A 23,846-nucleotide genomic window follows, 5' to 3' on the forward strand; every position below is an offset into this window, starting at 1 on the left:
AAAATATATTTCATATATGTAACAGCATCAAGATAGTTGCATTTAAGACCAATTACTAAAAACCAGTTGTCTTCTTGGCTTGAAATTATATTATACAGAAAATGAACCAAAAGGGAAGAAATATAAACTCAATGTTCTTTCTTAAACAATGGCATTAATTTTCAAAAATTTGCATATGCAGACATGATGAAAATATACAGAGAAAAGTAAAACGGTCCTGAAGATATAAAGATATAAGTCACCCTGAGAAAGAGGGTCTCAACCTGAAGGTAAATCCTTTGGGTCTAGCAATGAAAGGGGCCACCTGGTCTGGCAGCAGAAGCATTCTGGAAATGATTCCATTCAGTTAAGCAGAGAGTTAAACACAGGGAGGAGCCATTGTAGTGCATAGCAATGTGGCTCCACTAAGGCAATAAAGTTTACTGTGGAGTAGTGAATCATGAAGCCTAGAAGAACGTATGGCTCCTCCTTCATCCACAGGAGATCTCTGCAAATAGCAGGGAGAGTCCCATTGATTCCATGACCAGTAACAAACATGAGTCTGGCTCAGCATAAATCAAAAGATACGAGACAGACCGAGAGATTGATATCATTATTTACCTATTTCCCTACACAAAGGAGAAGACAAATGATGAATACAATAAATAAGATATAATGTGACAAAATCAGAGGAAGAAATGTGAGCTATTAAAACTCAGAAAATACCAGGGGAAAAAAGATGAATTACAAATTAACATAAAAGAAAATAGCCATTGAGTAAATTACGTGAGTGACATAGTGCTATCAATAAGAAAAGCTAACAGAAACAGAATTGAAAAAATTTTAAATAAATACTAGCAAGAGTTGGCAAAATAGTTTCAAGACATAGATTTTGGATTTCCCAAATGCAGAAGATATAACAATGGGAACAAAAACAAATATTTATATGTGTGACACATATGATGAAGATACTTTTCTAAAATAAAGTTAAATGCGTATTTTAAAAGAACACAGCACATCCCAGAGAAAAATATAGTTCAGACCAAAATTTATCCCAATGAAATCACCACATTGTAGGAGCATTAAAAATATATAAAAATACATGGATAAATTATGAAAATAGAATCTTTGGAGTAGTCAAAACAAAATAAATCACCTATGATGGAAAAATTTCCAGGCTGGTCTCAGAATTTTCCCAAAGTAATATTCAATGTTAGAATTAAATGAGAATAAAAATACCTATAAAATAATCAAGAGTATAAAACACAAAAAAATATTTTTATATTTTTTATCTATATAAGCTATCACAAGCATAAAGGCTACAGCTCAAATATTTATAAATATACAAGAACCTATATGATATTGTTAATAAGGAAACTTTTAGGGTCAAAGAACCAGTAAAGAGTATTTTATATATTTATTTGTAGAATTATGGTAAAAGACAAAATGTATCTTTTTTTAAAATAGACTTTATTTTTAGAGTAATTGTAAGTTCACAGTAAAAATGAATAGAAAGTACAGAGATTTCTCATATACTCACTGGCCTCAGAAACTAAGAACCTCCTCCAGTATCAACTTCTCTCACCAGAGTGGTACATTTATCACAATTGATAAACCTACAGTGACACATCATTATCTACCAAAGTCCATAGTTTACACTAGGGTTTACTCATGTTGTACATTCTATGGGTTTGGAGAAATATATAATGACATGTATATATGTCTATACTTTCATACAAAATAGTTTCATTGCTCTAAAAATCCTCTATATTCTGCCTATTCATCCCTCCCTCCCCTCAACCCCCAACCCCTGGCAACCAATGGTTTTTTTACTGTCCCTATGGTTTTGCCTTTTCCAGAATGTCATATAGTTCGAATCAAGTATGTAGCCTTTTCAGACTGGCTTCTTTCACTTAGTAATAAGCTTTTAATATTCCTCTATGTCTTTTCATGGCTTGATAGTTCATTTCTTTTTAGTGCTGAATAATATTCCATTATCTGGTTGTACCACATTTTACTTATCCGTTAACCTACTGAAGGACTCTTGGTTGCTTCCAAATTTTGGTAACTATGAATAAAGCTGCTATAAGGATCTGTGTGCAGGTTTATGTGTGGACATAAGTTTTCAACTTATTTGAGTAAATACCAAGGATCATAACTGCTGAACTGTCTGCTAAGAGTAGGTTTAGTTTTGTAAGAAACCACTAAACTGTCTTCCAAAATGGCTGTACCATTTTGCATTCCAACCAGCAATGAATAAGAAGTCCTGTTTTTTCCACATCCTCACCAGCATTTGGTGTTGTCAATGTTCTGGATTTTGGTCATTCTAATAGGTCTGTAGTGGTATTTTATTCTTGTTTTAATTTGCAATTCTCTAAAGGCATATGATGTTGAGTGTCTTTTTATATGCTTATTTGTTATCTGTATATCTCCTTTCGTCAGATGTCTATTCATTTGGTCAGAGGTTTTGTCCATTTTTTATTCAGGTTATTTGTTTTCTTGTTGTTGAGTTTTAAGGGTGTTTTGTACATTTTGGATATCAGTCTTTTATCAGATACGCCTTTTGCAAATATTTTCTCCTGGTTTCTTGCTTGTCTTCTTATTCTCTTGACAGAGTCTTTCACAGAGAAAAGTTTTTAATTTTAAGGAAGTCCAACTTATCAATTATTTCTTTCAAGAATCATGCTTTTGGGTTTATATCTAAAAAGTCCTCAGCATACCCAAGATCATCTAAGCTTTCTCCTATGTTATCTTCTAAGAGTTTTATTGTTTTGCATTTTACAGTTAGGTCTAGGATATATTTTGAGTTAATTTTGTGAAGGGTGTAAGGTCTGTGTCTAAAATCATCTTTTGCGTGTTGATGTCTAGTTGTTCCAACACTGTTTGCTGAAAAGACTTTCTGTTTCCATTGTATTGACTTTGCTGCTGTATCAAAGACCAGTTAACTATATTTATGAGGGCCTATTTATGGGCTTTCTATTCCTTTCCACTGATTTGTCTATTCTTTCACCAATACTACACTGTCTTGACTATTGTAGCTTTATAGAAAGTCTTTAAGTCTGATAGTGTCAGTCCTCCACCTTTGTTCTTCTCCTTCAATATTGTGTTGACTATTCTCAGTCTTCTGCCTCTCCATAAACTTTAGAATCACTTTGTTAATTTCCACAAAATAACGTCTTGGGATTTTGACTGAGATTGCATTGACTCTATAGATCAAGTTGGGAAGAACTTACCTTGACAATACTGAGTCTTCCTATCTATGAACATAAAATATCTCTCCATTTATTTAGTTCTTTTATTTCTCTCATCAGAGTTTTGTAATTTTCCTAATATATATCTTGTACATATTTTGTCAGATTTATACCTAAGTATTTAAATTTAGGGTGCTAATGTCAATACTGTTTTTAATTTCAAACTCCACTTGTTTATTGCTAGTATATAGGAAAGCAATTGACTTTGTATATTAACCTTGCATCCTGCAACCTTGCTATAATTTCTTATTAGTTCCAGTCATCTTTTCCTTTATTGTCAATTTTTTCATATTTTCTACATAGAAAATTATGATATCTGTGAACAAAGCCAGTTTTATACTTTCTGTGTCTCTCTCTCTATGTCTTTTATTTCCTTTTCTTGTCTTCTTGCACTAACTAGGACTTCCAGAACAATGTTGAAAAGGAGTGGTGAGAAGGAACATTCTTGCCTTGTTCCTAATCTTAGTGAAAATGCTTCTAGCTTCTCACCATTAAGTAGGATATTAATAAGTAACCTTTTAAAAGATGGGAAAATTAGAATGAAATGTTCTACAATGTAGAAGTGGAATGTAGAAGGGGAAAGAAATGATAAATAAGAAGAGATGTAGAGAAGGTTGACTCATTACCTCATCTATAAAAGCTAGCCATCAAAAGCATCACTCTGTGATTACAAATCACATGATAGTATAACAGTATAAAGGTAAACACAGGAAAATATAATTGTGTATACTCACATTAGTAGAGAAATAAAGGAATGTAAAGGACAGACCAAGGGAATCACTTTTTTCTCTTTTTCCTCTTTTTTTTCTAATAAGAAATTAACAGTTATGATCCTTATAGAAATAGAAAATTAGGAAATACCCTTATATAGTAATTATTATAAAGGTGACTATAAGACCCAAAACACTTTGCTAAATATCGGAAAATATATGCACTCAAATAACAAAATAATCAGAGCACCATATGAGAGTGGAACTATATCATAGAATTAATATGGAAGAAGTCTGATCAAACATATCTGCCATATCAACAAATTAAATGGACTTTAACCCATTAAAAGAAAAAGTGATCATATTGAAAAAGAAACCATAGCACAGCTTTACAGTGTATATAAGAGATATGTGTAAACACAGAACTCACACAAGTTAAAATATAAGGAGCAAAGCTAAATTATACCCCCATTATTAATATATAAAATTACTTATTTTCTCATGTACTTTCCAATGTTGAGTAATATCAGTTTTTGCAAACTATTTCCAATTTAAGAGGTTAAAAGGGACATCCTATTGTTTCAGTTTGCATTCATATACATACTAACCAATTTGATCAGATTTAAAGCTGCATTTCTTCTGTGAAGCATTCATATTCTTTTTGCATTTTTTTATGACTTTATTTTTTTAGAGCAGCTTTAGGTTTACAGCGAAATTGAGAGGGAAATACAGAGATTTCCCGTATATCCCCGACTCCCTCACATGCATAGTCTCCTCCAATATCAACATCACTCAACCGAAATGGTATACTTTTTACCCAGGATGAGCCCACACTGACACATCATCATCACCCAAAGTCCATAGTTTACCTTAGGGTTCACTCTTGGTGTAGTACACTCCGTGGGTTTGGACAAATGAATAATGACATGTATCCATCATTATAATATCATACAGAGTATTTTCACTGCCCTAAAAGTCCTCTGTGCTCTGCCCATTCATCCCCCTCAACCCCTGGCAACCACTGATCTTTTTATTGTCTGCCTAGTTTTATCTTTGTCCCATTTTAACTAGGTATTTTAACTTACCCTTATTAATCTCTAAGAGCTATTCTTCTGTGGATGGTAAAGAGGCATGTGCTACACGCTTAAATGATAGAAACTTCTATAAAACAAGAAATGTGAAAGCCAATAACTGAGCCAGTTATTTCTATAAATGCACTATCTGGTTTTCCCATTTTATGCTAATGATTTAAAATGGGAATTCTCCCCTGAGTCTTTTAGTTAATCAGGCCATGACAAAGAAACCTACATGATAATCTGGCATGCTCCACTAAGTGTAAAAAGGATTACCCAGAAAAGCATATTTATAACTATCTTCAAAAATACACACTTGGCCATCTTCAGTGCTTGTTTACTTTCTGACCTATTTCCTTCTGTATTGCAAAGTTTTTTTCTTGAAACTTACACTTTCATTCCAGAGAGAGGAAGATTCTGATCATGAGTGTATTCCATTTTAAAAAACAAAAGATGGGCCGGCCCAGTGGTGCAGTGGTTAAGTGAGCACGTTTCACTTTGGCGGCCCGGGGTTTGCCGGTTCAGATCCTGGGTGCGGACATGGCACCACTTGGCAAGCCATGCTGTGGTAGGCGTCCCACATATAAAGTAGAGGAAGATGGGCACGGATGTTAGCTCAGGGCCAGGCTTCCTCAGCAAAAAGAGAAGGACTGGCAGTAGTTAGCTCAGGGCTAATCTTCCTTGGGGGAAAAAAAAGATGTCAGGTTATTGTATTTTGGTTGAATTTTAATATATGAATAATAATTTTAAAATTCTAAGTTATATCCTCAATTATATATGTTAAAATTAGTTTTAATTAATCATTTCACATATTTTGGTGTTTCAGGAAAATCTGTTATTTTGAAAATCCATTGGATCTAAAACTTGACATATTCTATCTGCTCAGAAAACCTTCAAAAAGGCCCTTGACCAAGTGATTAAGTTCACGCACTATGCTTCAGCAGCCCAGGGTTTACCGGTTCAGATCCTGGGCGAGGACTACACATCACTCATCAGGCCATGCTGTGGCAGCATCCCACAGTGAAGAACTAGAATGACCTACAAGTAGGATATACAACTATGTACTGGGACTCTGGAGAGGAACAAAAAAAAAGAGGAAGATTGGCAACTGTTCAGGGCTAATCTTCCTCACCAAAAAGCATTAAAAAAAAATTCACAAAAATTTGATTTCTATTTATAAACCCTTCTTTTCCTCCTTCTCTCTGTCTTTTTCTGATATAAGACTGTACACATTAGACATGTTTGTGATTATATATATTCATTTATATGTTACACATGATTTGTTTCAGATAAAATACAATCAATCGTGATAAAAATACAGTAAAATCTAATTTTATCAAGTCTATATATTTAATTCAAAGAAGACTCAGTGGAAAATTAATTTTATTAACCAATTTTTAGAAGAATGTATGAAAGAAATTTAGAAGAAAAAGGAAACAAAGAATCTAATTTTTTACGTTTTTAGAAATTACTTAGATACAATTAATTGGAATTTGCTATTCTTTTCACCCTAACATATCATGACCTGAGAGCAAATAATCCAGTTTTAGCATGATGGGTTTAGTATTGCCTATCTTTTCTCATATTTATTTGTAGAATATCTTTATATTGCCTGAATGAATCCTTTTTATTAATGTATTCTATTTGTATTAGTATATATGTATATTAACAATTTTTCTCCTCCTCTTCTGGGTTAATCAAGTCTTTTTATTATCCTATTTCTCCATTAGTAGCTTGTAACTTAGTCTTTTTGAGATGCCGTTAGAGGTTATACTTTGCATCCTTAATGTGACAGTCACTTTAACTCACTACCTCTGTGACTTCCCCACATGGAGCCTCATTGCACTTTAATTCCTTTGCCACTCTCCCATCTTTTGCCCACTAGCCATCCATATTAATTCTGCAGGTATTTGCACATTACAAGATATTATTGTTATTGTTTTAAATAATTAATAGTCACTTCCCTTTACCTGGATATTTACCCTTTCCTGTGCCCTCGCATTCCTTCTTCTTTTAATGTGCTTCTATTAGTCTTCTAATGTGCCAATCTTCCTCTTTTTTTTGTTCCTCTCCAGAGTCCCAGTACATAGTTGTATATCCTACTTGTAGGTCATTCTAGTTCTTCACTGTGGGATGCTGCCACAGCATGGCCTGATGAGTGATGTGTAGTCCTCGCCCAGGATCTGAACCGGTAAACCCTGGGCTGCTGAAGCATAGTGCGTGAACTTAATCACTTGGTCATGGGCTGGCCCCTTTTTGAAGGTTTTCTGAGCAGATAGAATAAGTCAATTCTATTTCCAAATAGCCTAAAACACTTCCTTTAATATTTTTAGTGCAATTTTGATGAGGGCAGAGTCTCTGTTTTTTTTTGCTTCTCTGAATGTATGTAGTTCTTTTTGAAAGATATTTTCTCCAGGAAATAAATAGGGGAGGAGATAGTGAAAGCAAGATATCTTGAAATTTAAAAGTGGAGAAATTAGCTAACAAAACTATAGAATAATGGGGCCAACCCTGTAGCCTAGTGGTTAAGTTCGGCACACTCTGCTTCAGCAGCCTGGGTTCAGTGCCTGGCGTGGACCCACACCGTTTCTCGGTGTCCGTGCTGGAGCGGCGTCCCACATACAAAAAGAAGAGGAAGATTGGCAACAGATGTTAGCAAAACTATGGGATAATATGATAACTTTACTTAATTTTAAACCCAGTGCTACAATAATAATTAGTATGTCCTTCTGTTCTTACTGAATTTACTTCGTAGCAATTTCTCATTCTCTCTCTAATTAAGAACATAAATAACGTTGAGTTTGACTTGGAACATTTTATTCTACCACATGTAAATAGCTAAAAGCAGAAGTAAATCTGCACTAGTTAAGAATTATGACATTGTCTCTTTTTGTTATAACACAAACTATGTACTCCTCATGTTGTAGAATTTTTAAAGTTTTCATATGAAAGAAAAATACTGAACAGTTTTAGAGTACATTTTCTCTTATCTTAAAAATAAGGACATTCAGCTTTTTATTTGTAGTCTGTAATGCTATAATGATGAATTACTGTTTGCTGCACAGCACATTTTCACAGAGTAGATTTTATCATAAATGGCTTCAGCTACTAAAATAAAAGTTTAAATTTTGCAGTGGCAAAATTTTGTTCAGAACAATTTTACAACCAATAGTCTTGACTTTTAATGAGCTCGTATTTAAACAGCACTGAAGCCTCTCCCAGGTTATATTCTAAAAGAAGTAGGCTTTGAAGTTTTTACATTGCTTACATTATGCAATATTAATATGAACAGTGTCATATTATGTTGCTTTGGCATTTAGCTAAATTACTTAAAACATTGTTTTTCAGATTAATTTTATGCCTACTTTTATTTAAATAACCCAATTTTGTACAAACAAAAGCCATGGGAATCCAAGGAACAGGAGAGCTATAAAAGTGGAAAAGTTGTGTAAGGGAAATTTCAGAGGATAAAATAAAATATATCATTTCCCAGATAACAGTAACACACATCGATGTCTCAAGAACAAATTCTATTTTCGACCTACGTTTTTCAACCTTATTCTCATAGTTTTTCACAGAAAAAATCTTTTTCATCTTTTATCTTAACTTGAATGGTTTAAGACTAGTTTCACAGTAAACTATCACCTCTGAGTTCAGAGCATGAAATCAATACCTATGAAAAAATCAGAAAACTATGAAATACGCTAATAGCAGAAGAGGAACTGCTTTCCATATTCTTCTATTACAGTGGAATATGCCTTACCTGATTTTTACAAGCCAGATGGAATAACAAGGAGTGAAGTACCATTGAGATTTCTTTCCCACTTCCCAGGATTTCTGGTTGGTCCAGAGATTGCCAGGGTGATATCTTATGTTACAATTGTGTGTTCTTCATCATTTAAGTTCAAGGAAATGCCTACCAGAGAGCCATTCAGCCTAGCCAAGGAGGGTTTTCACACAAGGATTTACGCTAGAATCTACTTAACATACACTTTGACTAAAGAGCTAATATTAAAGTAGACAATGAAGGAGAAGTGGCTGGACAAGTTTGGCTGAGAAATGATGTTTTGCCTTTTCGTCACAGTTAGTGATTTACTTCTACTATAAATAATGCTTTCAGTTTCTTTTATTGATTCTGCCTGAAAATGTTGGGTTTCTCAGGGACTGGCCTGGGAACTCTTCTCTCCCACCACATAGTCTCACTAAGGAATGTCATCATTTCCCAAAGATTTAAATACTGTCTTTATGTAGATGACTGCCAAATTCACATCCTCAAGCAAAACCTTTCCTCTGAGCTCAAAATATGAATATCCAGGTGACTATGTGCCATCTCCAATCAGACGTCTTTCGGAGATTACAATTCAGACATCACAAGTGTAATATGTATAAAACAGAAATCTTGATTTTTTTCACCAACCTGTTTCCTACTTCATGTTTCCCCCATCAAGTTAAATATTACCACTATCCATTCAAGCAAGAAACCCAAGAATTGAATTATCCATGAGTCCTTCATCCAACCACACAGTCATCAGAATAAACAGTAATTTTTTCTATATCATGGCGTTTAAATAAATGTATCATGGAGTTTTATGACAGACAGTAGGGTGGGGCAGAGATTAAGTCTTATTTTGTGTATCTCCAAAGAAAAGAATCAGTGGCTGAAATTTATAGTGGTTCTTTAGGATGAAAATCTACATAAATTATCAGCATCAAAAATAGTATTTTTGTCCTGATCCTATTTTAAAGTATTATTTAAGTTCTATCTCCTTTTCCTCTTCCTTACTGCTGCCTGCTTCATCTAGGGCTTAACCATGGATCGCTACACAAAATAACCTCTCTCCCAACTTCCACATCTTTTCTCCCCTAGTCTAACTTAGACCGTAATAAAACCAACCACCTCATCTCTCAATCAAGTCACGTCATTCCATACTAATTAAAACCTTCCAGTGGTTTCTCGTTGCACTTATACTTAAAATCAAATTGTGCTTCTTACTGTGGCCCGTCATGTTCTTACCACTGCCTATTACCACAAGCTTCATTTTATCCACTCTCAACCTCTTTCTAATTCAGAAATCATCTTCATCTTCATTAAATACTTTGGGCATATGAAGAATTATTCCTATAATATGTTTTGTACCATTTTTTATGATTAGCTCCTTCTCCTTTTTCAGGTTCAGCTTAAATGTTACTTAAATAGTTCCCTGAGGAACTAAGGAAGATCTCTCCATTATTTTCTCAGTCTCTTATTGTTTTCATCATGTCACTGGTTACAAGTTGCAATAATTTTACTTGTATGATAGGTGTTCCACATTCCTACTTTCTCCATTGAAAGGTAAGCATTTTTTTTTTTTTGCCTTCTTCTCCTCCCCAAAGCCCTGCAGCACATAGTTGTATATTCTAGTTATATGTCCTTCTGGCTCTGCTATGTGGGACGCCACCTCAGCATGGCCTGATGAGTGGTGCCATGACCGCGTCCAGGATCCGAACTGGTGAAATCCTGGGCCTCCAAAGCACAGCATGTGAACTTAACCACATGGCCACAGGGCCAGCCCTGAAACGTAAGCTTTTTAATAGAGAACTAGTTATATCACGTTCACCTTTGTATCCTCAGCACCTAGAGCAGAATCCTGCATATTAGGCCCTTGGTGAATATTTGTGGCTGAATACATCCAGGAAGAGCTTATGAATAGGCAATTGGATATTTGAAATTCAGAAGAGCCTTCTAGGTCAGAGATATACATTTACTGAAATAATTAGAGCTATATACTACACTAGAAAGAGGGAAATACGTTATATCAGTGAACATATCACATCTGTAATCAAGGTAATTCCTGACTACACTAGCAAACATTAGTGAATTCCTGAATTCACTTGTTTTAAGGAACTGGATCCCAGATAAAGTCATATTAGAGGTCTTATCTTAGGTCCACTAAATTAATTTCCTTATCTGCTTCTTAGAAACATTTAACCTTGTTAAATTTTTATTTTCTAGAAATTCCTAATAAAAGGCAGTGTCTCAAGCAAAATCAGAAGAGCTGTTACATAAAGGAAACTCACCTACCCTTGGCCTCAGATCACCAACAATTTCTCTGCTCCTTCCATCAGGTTTTTCTTCACTATTCCCATCTGTTGACTTCCCTCCCTGGTAGGAAAACACTTCAGTTTCCCGAGACTGGATCCTCTGAAAATGAAGGTAGTCCCTTTAATAGTGCCATAGGTACATTTCATAATAATTCTTTGAGTTTTTCTACAAAACTCTCTCGTTTGTAAGTACGCAGGTAATTTGAGGTGGAGGTAGGAAAAGGATTTGGACAAGACAGACAAATAAACAATTAATTCATTACACAATGCTAATGAAAGCTGACAGATTCCTTATTCATTTATGGTAAAAATTTTTCCTTCTTACCTTTGTTCCTCCTTACAACATGGCTTCCACAAACAACATTTCCCCAGGAAGGTGACCCACGTTGTGAGTGGTTTGAAAGGAGGACCTTGTAGGATGATTGAACCAGTGAGATAGTAAAAGAGGAAAAATTAGACACTAGCAAAGATGTTCTGATACATGTGTGTGTTTGTGTAGATGATATACAGATAATGATAGATGACAGACATATATGTGGGTATATGCACATATGTATGCACGTATAATTGTTTTTACTTTACATGCACACAAAAAATTAAACCAATCTCGTAATTACAACACAGGTAGAATAGTAAGTGATAAAATGCAAAAATGTACATTATAGAAGAGAAAAAGGAGGAAAGGAGGAGAAAACTACCTCAGAAAACATGGGATAATAAATTGTACAACTATGCACAAAACAATTTCTTATGAAAAGGGAAATACAGTTGAACTTGATCAAAAATCTCACCAAAATAAAACCTATTTTCCTTGTGTTGTAATGCTCTGCAGAGGAGGTTAGTCCTGTTTTGTGTATCTCCAAAGAACAGCCAATGGTTGGAAGTTATAGGGAGGCAGGGGTTGGTTCATTGGATGAGGTCGGCATTGCTGACATGAGAAGGAGTGGATACACACAGTAGAGGGTTTACCATTGATGGAAGAATTTAGACCTGAAAAGCACACTGCCTTCTTGGCACCTAGAAGAATGAATTTCTACATTGGGAGAAATATTAGAGTAAATGATGTTTTTAAGTTTTTATTTCTCTGTTTCTTATGTCACTACTCAGCTTTCTTAGTAAACACTTTTCCTTCCCTTCAGAATAGATATATTTCTATCAACAAATTTCTACACTTAGGCTAGCTGTCTTTCCTTAAAACTTTTATATAGAATAATAAACCACAAAGTAATGCATACCATTAACCTAGGAACATTAGAGACATCTTTGGTGAACAATAAAACAGGCTTGATTACCCATTTCAGCACAGACTGTATGATTTCACAGTCAAGTGATCACAGAGTGAATTAACTTAAAACAAAGCCATAAGCAAAAGAAAACTTCATGCAAAGGAAAGATTTTAAGTGTTTATAACAAGAGGTAATTTGGACACAAGACATAATCTCCTAACTCTGTTAAGATAAGGAATATCTTATTTTTAAAATAGATTTCTCTCTTCATTATATATTTAAAGAGCTTGAGTTTTCTCAATAACAGTCTATAAGCTTTCACCCAGAAAGCTAGTATTTATTTCTCACCTAGCATTTATTTACCATTTAAGAGTACTTTTATTTTATATGCTTTCAGAAAAAAAAATCAAGCACATGCCTAATCATGTATAAGAATCAAAATCCAGAATTATTTTTCAAAGTAAAATATTTGTTTTCATTTAGTGATGAAAACATTAATCTTATAATCGGATGTAGCTAAAGAAATCATAGAATCTGCAAGGTAGATTGAATTAAAGAAAATGTTTGGTCTGGCTCTCTGTCTCTAAAAGCAACTAAAGCACTTTTATTAATTATAATCCTCTAACCTATCCTGAAACAATTCTAGAGGTAATATTTAAATCGTCATATCTGGTTAGCCTGAACCTTCAGTGGCTACAATATTCTTCTACTAATATGTGTTCATGGTCAACTCGGAGGTAGGTATTTAACCTTTGGGACTGTTGAGGAATTTCTAACACAATTCAGAATCCCGACCTAATCACATCACTGCAAAGGTCTCCTGGGTCAAAGTCCACTTATGTAAAGAAGTTTGATATGGCCCTCTTGTCCTTCTGCCTATGCTGTAGCTATACTGGACATTTCTCAGACAATAGGAATGTCAACCTATTGATATCTCTGAATTTTTAATCACACTTCACCTGTAACCAGAAAGATCTACCACCTCCCCACTCACAGGGCAAACAGCTGTTTACCTTTCAAGATTCAGGTCAAGTCACCTTTTTGATCAAACTTATCCTGACCTCTGGCTCCAAAGGAATTCCCTTCCCCATTAGCTATAGTTTTTTGACATGTTAAAGTTGAGTCATTGATGCAAAACACCAATAGACACATGCAACACCAAGAAACACACGTAAAATTTCTTTAATGAAGGTAAAGTGTTTTATCCATTTACCCATAGGTGCCCACACAGAGTGGAAAGTGTGGTTGTTTATGTGATTAGGATGAAAACATCCCAGGTCTTCAAATCCCTATGGAGGGGCCAACATAGAAATTGTCTTACTTGGGGCAAAGATTGTGACAGGGCCCTCACAAATCTCCCTATGCTATCTCTCAGAGCTATCTCCCTATGCTGCTCTCAGATTCATTTGAAATGTTTGGAAAACTCTGGCTACATGCTTACCCTCTCAACTAGCTGCATGCTGTTGTAACCCTGAATGTTTAGTGAGACTTTCTGAATTGATAAGCAATTTCTGAGGAAGAACGTTCCTTTAACAGTCTCGTGTTTCAGTCGTTTCTGAATTCCATCTCTGATATATTCTACCGTATGACTTACATAGCTGTACTATCTCACCTATGCAATTTATTAGATTTGCTTATTCATAAATCTCTCTCTCCTATTAAATGTACATCCTTCAAAGGCAAGATAACATCTTCTTTGTCTTTGTAACACCAGTATCTATCAAAGTGACTGGCACATAAATATTAATATTGGTTGCAATAAACCATAAAAAGACATCATTTACTTCTACTTGCCTTATTATAAGACTTTTATGTGTTTGAAGATATGTGATAATTTACCATCACGTATTGCTATCTTGAATCAGCCAGTAAAATAAATAAAAGTGCCCTTTTTATATTGACACTGGTGAACATGCATCTTTTCTTACAACTCTTTATTCTCTTACTTTCAAAGAAAGCGTAAATTTCCTCGTTTTCCAATTTCCTACAGCTTACTCTTCTGTTACCATTCTACAAATACACTTTCCCCTTTTCTCTCTGCATGTACCCTCTCAGCAGAAATTCAAGAAGCCACTCTATGGCTTCTAAAATTACTCTGACAGATGACTTACTAATTTTCAGGTTCCGTCTCCACTTCTTTTTCATACTTTCATCCTAAACTTAAGAACTAACATTAACGTCTGCATCTCCTTCCATCATCTAAAATTCAATTACCTAAAATACTACTCTCCTACCCCAATTTCTCTATTTCTATTAGTAATATTATAGTTGTCTCAGTTATCCACACTTAAAATCACATGACTCTTTCCCTTGTACTGACATACAAGCAGTTGTTTTTCCTCATATTGTACAAAAATCTCTTTCTCGTCCTATTACTTACATCTTAAGCTACTAACTTTTGTGGTAAATTACTATGTACTGATAAAATAATTTTTTATTCTCGCAGAATCCATGATAAAAGAGTTTGGAAAAGGAATGCCTTGTCTCTCTGATCTGGGCCCAAGATAATTGCTCTTTTTTACATGTCAGCTCAGGGCTCCAAAAGGAGGTATACCTGCAAATAAAGTGAAAGCTACATCACCTTTTACAACCTAGCCGCAACGCACAGCATTTACTCCATATTCTATTGGTTACAAAGAAGTAACAAGCCTGTCCAAGATTCAAGGGTACAGAACACAGATCCACCTGTTGATGGGAAAACTATAAAACTTACATTGTAGAAACGCATGTGGAAAGGCAGAATTTGTTTTCACCATCAATGAAAAATACAATTTGCCATAGTCTGCTTATTGGCCACAAGTCTCATCATTTCTATACGCAAAATATATGCATTCTTTCCCCCGAGACCATCAGTCTCAGTCCATTACAACATTAGCTCACAGACTCTGTGTGCAAAGTTCAGATACTCACGATCTGTGTCAGGTCCACATGTGGAAGACACTCCTCAAGTGTAGTTCCTCTGGTAAACCACACCTACAGCCAGCATGCAATGGTGTGACAGGCATAGAGTAACAACCACAGATATTCTATGCACTGCTTGGGCGGCCATAGCAGAATACCACAGACTAGGAAGCTTAAAGAACAGAAATTTATTTTCTCACAGATCTATAAGGTGGGAATCCAAAATGAAGGTACCAAAAGGGTTGATTTCTGGTAAGATCTCTCTTCCTGGCTTGTAGATGACCACCTTCTCACTGTGTCCTCACATGGCCTTTTCTCTGTACGTGCACATCTCTGGTATCTCTTTCTCTTCTTATAATGGCACAAGTCCTATTGGATTAGGGACCCATTCTTCTGACCTCATTTAACCTAAATTACCTCCTTAAAGGGGCTATCTCCAAATACAGTCTGATTGAGGATTAGGGCTTCACCATATGAATTTTGAGGGGGCATAATTCAGTGCATTACACATTCCTTTTCAAAAATGGGGGAAATTGGAAGCACACAGTAGTCACTGGTCCACAGCAATTCTAAAATCCAGCCAGGATCATGTTCCCACTTCCTTGGTTAGGGCTTATCTGTGTTTTCTCAGAGTTCTCCATGTCTCCGGACTTTGTACTCTGGGGTTTTGCTTCCACACTCTGTGTAATCCCTTCTTTTCTATATCGAGTGACCCAATCTGCAACTGAGTATCTTTCTGTGCTTGCTTCCTGTCTGTAAAAGACTTCTTTTCATTGCACACTCATTAATCCTTTCCTTCAGTTCAAACTAAAACAATTTCTTTACAATGTTATAGACTGGATGTGCATTGATTGATAATCTACTCTTGTTAAAAAACAAAACAAAACCAAACCAACCAGAAACAAACAAAAAAATGGCCTGATACCTGTAGCCATTATGTGCACCTAGAAAAATAAAACATATTCCTTAAATCCAGGTTTATCTACAAACACATGACTTGAGCTGACCAGAATACAGCTGAATGGACTGGGGATATTCAACCAAACTAAGAGAAATCAATCCACAGGGTGACAGAATCTGAATAGATTATTTTGAACAAATGTGAATTTTAAGAAAAGACATGGAAACTCTAATCAGTTACTCCTAGATGCTAAATCCAGAAGACCATCCCAGAGTACAGCACATTATACCAAAGTCATATGCATGCCAAATTAGTGGTGAGTAGACATGTCAAGCAATAAACTTAAAATCTATATAATCCTGTTACAGAAAGAATAATGGAGTTGAGGGCAGAAAGGCAAAGAAAAGAAATAAAGTGAATCCAGCATAGACAGCTGAGTTTTCGAATTCCCTTGAGCACAGGCTATATTACTGCATCTGGATTCCATGATATTCTCACATAGACCTAATTACCCAACCCTTTGTTCTTCAGTCTGAGTAAGAATCGAGTATTCCAAAAGTGAAATAACACATTTTCAGAACTCCAACTCATATCCTTAAAGTAAGTGAGTAACAAACCTAAATCAATAAATGTGCAAGAGATCCACACATTCAAAAATATTAGATTTCTAATCCTGTCAGCTCAATCAGCTTTGCTGATGTGGAATTAGATTTTAATTAGCCCTTTATTACTAACTATAAGCAATAATGATTTTGAGTCTTGACCCTTATAGCGTTCTTTGATTTTTCTTTGCTTTTTATCCAGCTTTATTGAAATACAGTTGAAATATAACATTGTGTAAGTTTAAGGCATACATGTTTGTATTTGTCACATTTATATATTGCAACATGCTTATCACCACCGAGTTAGCTAACACCTCCATCACGTCACATAATTGCCATTACTGTTTTATGGTGAGAATATTTAAGTCCTATTCCTTCTTCTGGTGTGGTGATGCTCACTATCCCTAGATTATCCCAGGTAATAGTCATTTTATCCTATAAAATAACAGAGGAAAGCTGCCTGAGTGTTATAGGTATGACTATTCCCAGTTGCCTGTATATCATGTTACCTTAGATCTAATTTAAATCATGAGTCTTCAGTGTAGCATATACTACAATAATATATACTGGCATATATTATTGTTCTAGAAATATAAGAAATTACCTAAACTATGAAGATATTTTGCTTAAACCTTACTACAGAGCCATCCTTGAAGTAAAATTTTTAATTGAGCTACTAAGAATGAGTACTATGAAATAACGTGAATAATATGAAAATAAAATTAGCATGTGCATAATAACCAAGCTATGGAAAATATCTCATGCAGACAGAAGCTTGTTTTTCTACATTTATTAAATATTTATGTGAAGTATAGCTACATATCAGAAGATTTACTTAATTAAAAATTAAATATATATTTTTCATGTTATATTTATATTTCAATGTAAATTGAGGATATTTTGTTCTGAGTATGGCTTAAGATAATTTTTATACAGCAAAAGTACATAGTCTGCCAAAAAGAGAAAGGTACTGTACCTTGAGATAACATGGGTAAATTGATACATTATAGAAATTCTGCACATCATTTATACATGTCTAAATGTAATAGCATAAAATGCATCATCATAAATCATTTCCCTTTCATTATTTAAAGTATAGTAAGGTCACCTCCAAAGTTAAGACAATATTAGCCATTTTATTTATTATGGGATGGGAAATATAACCAGTAATCTCTTTCAGAACTGCAAGCACATTTTCCCTTTGAATTCTGTTTCCTCTCCCTCTCTTTTATGATATTTTGATGCTGGTTTTACCAGGGAAACAAAGCCCATGATAATGTGAAATATAAATTTCCTGAGCTAAATGGAATCCATTAAGTGAAACACTGAATGTTAGATAACACTGTTAGATAAAGAATGGCAAGTTACCATAAATTAAGCAATAGCCATTCAAGAGAGGATGACAGCGGAGTTTTAAAAATCTCAGAAGCTCATTTATCAACAACTAAAAGTATATCCTGTTTACAAAGATAGAATGTTAAATAAAGAATGTGAAAAAAACTATAAAATCCTTCTTTCCACTTTTCTTTTTGGCTGAGGAAGATTTACCCTGAGCTAACATCTGCTGCCAATCTTCTTCTTCTTTTTTTTTTTTTTTCACTTCAGGAAGATTAGCCCTGAGCTAACATCTGTGCCAATCTCCCTCCACTTTTTACATGTGGGACACCACCACAGCACGGCTGGTGAGTAGAGTAGGTCCATGCCAGGGATCCGAACCTATGAACCCCAGCTGCCAAAGTGGAGCATGGGAAACTTTAACCACTTGGCCACAGGGCTGGGCCCCTTCTTTCCATTTTCAACAATACATAAGAACGTATCTTGGAAATGATATAAAATCCATGCTTTAAAATTACCTTGGGGCAAGGGAGCTGGAAGAATTATAGTTTTATACCCATTAGTCATTCATTGGTTAAGGGCTGCTTCTAAAGGAACGTGGAATCTTAGCCTATTCCAACATGCTCATAGGCAAAGCATATTCTGGCAACCCAGAGGTGATACTCTGACCATGACGCAGGGGTTGACCACCAGCAATCAGGCTGACAGACACGGAAATGGTAAGCGGATCTGAGGGTACGTTGGCAGAGCACTGAAGGCATCAGCTACATTTCTTTTTCCCAGTAGAATTCCCATTCCATGTCAACACAACAGTATGTTTATTATGAGTATTTACAAAGTTCTTTTTACCTATAGATTTTTTATTACTATTTTTCCATCAATTTTATATTTCAATTATTCAATTTGGAAACATGGGTCAATCTCTGTGATTTAGACATAAATTATGCAAATCAATATTGGACACACCAGGAAAGTGCATGGCAATTACATGAGGATATATTAACAAAACACATTGCATATATTAATTAAACATTACTTGAATAAATTAATATAATATTTTTATGTAACATATTTTAGTGTGTTTACAGAGTAGCTAATTTCTTGTGCTACTAGGTGAAGGGTATGAGAGTTCTATATTACTTTTGCAACTTTTCAGGATGTTTAAATTTACATAAAGTTTTTTTAAACTTTCGAGAAGAACCTGGTTTTGACAGGTGGAACAATAAAAGCATGAAAAATAAAAAGAATAAATATTTAATAATCATAATTAATCATATATTTCATGTGTGTCACATAGATGTATCATTGCATAAGTCTCTTTTCACCTCAAAACTTTGGACACTTGATAGACTTTAAGTAGGATACACCGATTTTTTGTAGGCTTTAATGTGAAAAAAAACTACCCTAAAAGCATATGTGCTAGGCAGGCTATGAGGCGTCTTTAAGGTGAAATTGTAGCACAAGAAATTAGATGCTCTGTATTTGCTATTTTTCTAGAACTTAAAACAAAAAAAATCTTGGTGAGACAAATAATGGACTGTTTACGACAGCTGTTGTTAATTACTTTCTTCCATGATGACTGAAAAGCAGATGTGATAATTAAATGACAGAAGTGTCATATATCAGACAGAAGGAATAAGATCCTCATAGTACTACTTGAAGCAAGTAAAAATTAATCAATCATTCAGAGGAAATTACAAAATATTATTTGTATAGACCCTGTTGACCTGGAAGAACCTCCTTTGGCTGGGGCTGGTTTGCTGTTGTCCTTAGGTCTGATTCTCTGTTGATTACAGGGTGCCAAGGACCAGCTCACCTTCACATCTGGGTCTCATGGAGCATTTAAGAGAAAGGTCTGAAACATTCTCAGGGTTCCTACCAAATACAAGGCCTATAAATTTCTCAATTAAACATCTCTTTTTCATTGTGCGCCCCTGTGTATATGAGAATGGCTAAAGCTTTTAATAATAAAATACAAAAAAATGCATCAAAATAACACTGTTAACTTTTCAACAATAACAAAGATCCCTCATGACACTAAAGTGACCTCTAAAGTATTTTCTCTTGTAAATCACCACAGGATGAAGAGACATCATAGAGACATGTGGGAGAATGAAATCTTATGGTAGGTGACCTAGAGTTATATATTGCATGAAAACTTAAAAACACATATCCTTAAATCTATCTATATAATTTACAGTATAATAAATAAACTAAAAAGCAAATTCCCAACATTTCCTTATTTAACATAGATATGTCAATGTGTTTATATACTGAATTATATGATAAAGCCCTTGCAAGCTATAAATCACTCTTTGACGACTGCTCTCATTTTTTTCTGTCACAATGCATTTTCTAAATAAGGCATTATGTTTATAGTAGTTGAATATATGAGTCAACAGACAGCTCTTGAAGGTGATAGAATGCCAAAACAAAGCAGAGATGTTTGATAACCACCAACCGTCTGTTTGTGGTACATATCAACATGATGGACGTTATTCCCATTAGTCTAAATTTTCACAAAACAAAAGAATCAACAATTTAATGTAGTCTGTTCCAAAGTTCTACTGTTTTGAAACAGTTTGACATTTTGTAGTGAATAAAATAAGTAAAGCTTATTATAGCAAGCTCAACATAAAAGTATTTCCTATTGCAAATCTGTAGGTAAGGGAATCAATTCTTTATGTAATACCTAATGCTAGAAAATCTCCCTTATTTTAATAAAGGTACCTGTTACACCATTTGCTATTATGTGAATACATAGCCTTTCTTTTTGATTTCTATTGCCACTTTTCGAAATCTCACCCGTGAACACTTGAGCAACAATTCATGCCTTAAGAACAAGCTAATATTTTTATTGTTATAAGTCATCAAATGCACAGAAACCACAAAGAATATACACTGAGAAACCAAAATGAGTTGTTTCTTAGCCTACTGAAGGATCTAAATAGTAAATACAAATTAAATTAATTTTAAAATTACACTAAATTTTCATTGTTTATTTTACTTTAAATTTGGGGGGAAATCTAAAAAAACAATCCTGGTTATGTGAAGCATTTTTCATTTAAATAATCTTCTGTAAATAAATAAATAAATACATAAAGCTCTATTTATAGATTGAGTGTGATCTAAACTTCTTTTTCCAGGAACATCATGCTTATTTTATGGAATATTCAGCCAATACGAAAGCAGCCTTGAAAATTAGCTGGAAAGAAGGAAGAACAATGCACGTATTTCTGGATAGTGAATCTCTGAGAAAGCAAGCCTAGGACATTGCAATGCAACATATCAAATGCAAATAAAAGTAAAAAATAGAAAGCAATACCATTTTGTTTACTGGATAGTCATTTTTTTCTGGCTTAGGTATGTAGTATTGTGAAGGGGTAAAGTGCAAACAAAATGAAAGACTTAAAAGTAATAGCAGCAGAACACGACAACAGAATCAGAACACTTTATAGCCATATTGTTAGGAAAGAGTCCCAAGTTCTCTTTTAAGAACTTGTCGTTAATTAATCTATAAAACAATCATATTCATACTTCCATTTTTCAGGCAAGAAAACTAAGGTACAGAGATGTTGAGTTCCTTTCCCAGAATAAGGGGATTTGAATCTTTAGGCTATGAAAATGTAAATTTCAAATTTGGAACTACTGTGCTGTATTTACCCTGAATGTGTGTTTGCACATGTTTAAATAAATTCCTTAGTTTTTCGAATTCCAGAGTGAAAATGGGAACATCTGCTCTTGGATGGCATGAACTCATCTAAGGCATCACTCTTTCTTCCACTAGCATACTGTAACCGCGGGCCCTCCAGGACCAGTTCAACTGACCCCACCTTATCAGCAGAGTAATTAAGAGTGGTTTTTCAAGAATTGAGACCCCTTGTCTAGTCCAGGCAGGCTGAGACCACCAACCTATCAATTGTGCCTGCACAAATGCTCAATAAGTGACCTTTTTGACGTCAAGAAGTTAAAACTCCATCCTCAGATCATGGTAACACTGCCATTTTGTGAACATGCATGCCATAAAGAGGCGTGAATCTTGACTACGCTTGCACAGATCATCAATTACCTTACTTCCAATCACCTATTTCTACATTTCAAACCACCTTGCCCTTCATCACATAAATTGTGCCCCAAGCCCAGGATTGGGGAGACAGATCTGAGGGCGCATGCCCCCTGTCTCCTCACACATCAATCTCACAAAACAAAGCTGATTTCTTTTCCTGAAAGCTGATGCCGTAATCAATTGGCTTTTTTATGTACATCAGGTAGGAGAACCCCATTTGGGCAGTAATAATACTACCTTGCTTATAGGAGGAGGGAGATAGCTCTTAGTAATTGATTGATTATCCTTGCATCCCAAAATTAAAACTCTAATACTCTAAACCTTCAAACATAAACAGGACACTCAGTGTCTCCTATTTTGGTGTGACATCCTTAACACTTTGATGCAGCATTTCAACCTTAAATTGTTGCAGTATATGAGAGAGCAAAGAAAACACACATGTACACATACATGCACACACATACACCTAATCACAGAGAGTTTAAATAAGAATATTCAAATCGCATAGGAAATCTAGTTTAAGAAATCACAATGTGTTGACGTGCAATTAACAATCAATGTAATTTTTGTAGTGTTATGCTGATCATTGCTATTTGGGATTCTAGGTTCTCGATCTACACCTTTGTACCTTGTGCTTTTCCAAAAAGAAATATAATTTAATGTCCATAGTATTAGCAGAAAAAGATTTTCTTTTACATCTTCTTGTAATATTCAATATTGTATATGGGCAATTATATTTTTGTCTTCTAAACATAAGGCAAAGTGTTTTCTTTTTTTTAATTTGCTATTATTTGCTATTATCGAGATACCACTTTCACCCATGGGAATAATGTTCAGAGAAGGAGCTTATAAGAATGCAAACAGCTCCAGCTACTTGTGTTTTGACATTTGTCTACTACTAGGTGGTCTGTTTCTCAGGTTTTGTTTTTTTTCTTTTTTAAAGAAAACTTCTGGACCAGAAAGTTAGCTCATATTGGATTATAATTATGATGGGTCATGTAAGAAACAAGCAATCTGAAGCATTTATAGCTACAGACATTAAAGGGCAGCTCATCAATCAGATTCTCAAACTTCTCACAGAAAATCAGTGTTCTGTTTCAATTTTTTCTTTTAAAAGAACTAATCTTCCAGTTCAAAGACAGCAATACATCCTATATGTATTACTCTTTCTTTTGTGGAACTGTTTTTAAGGAAAATTTTGTTTAAAGCTAGAGGGAAATAAAGAGATGGAGTAGGATTTTCTCAGGTTAATATTCTTTTTTTTGTGAGGAAGATTAGCCCTAAGCTAACTACTGCTAGTACTCCTTTTTTTGCTGAGGAAGCCTGGCCCTGAGCTAACATCCGTGCCCATCTTCCTCCACTTCACATGTGGGATGCCTACCATAGCATGGCGTGCCCGCGGTGCCATGTCTGCACCCGGGATCCGAACCCGTGAACCCCGGGCCGCCAAAGCAGAACGTGCAAACACAACCAGGCCGGCTCCTCAGGTTAATACCCTTAAGTGGTATTAAGTAAGAATGTTTTGAACTATTTTATTTATATATTTTATAATATTGCTCTTATTCTGCATTACAAGTAGAATATAAAATCTGTTTCTTATAAATCACTCTGATGTTGTAGGGAAAAATATAAAAACTCAAATAATTTTGCCACTTCCTAATTATGTTCAAGTAAGTCCTTTTAGTTACACAAATTTCCGTATGCTTATCTGAAAAATGGGG

Source organism: Equus asinus, chromosome 24 (genome assembly GCF_041296235.1).
Source record: "Equus asinus isolate D_3611 breed Donkey chromosome 24, EquAss-T2T_v2, whole genome shotgun sequence".
Lineage (NCBI taxonomy): Eukaryota > Metazoa > Chordata > Mammalia > Perissodactyla > Equidae > Equus > Equus asinus.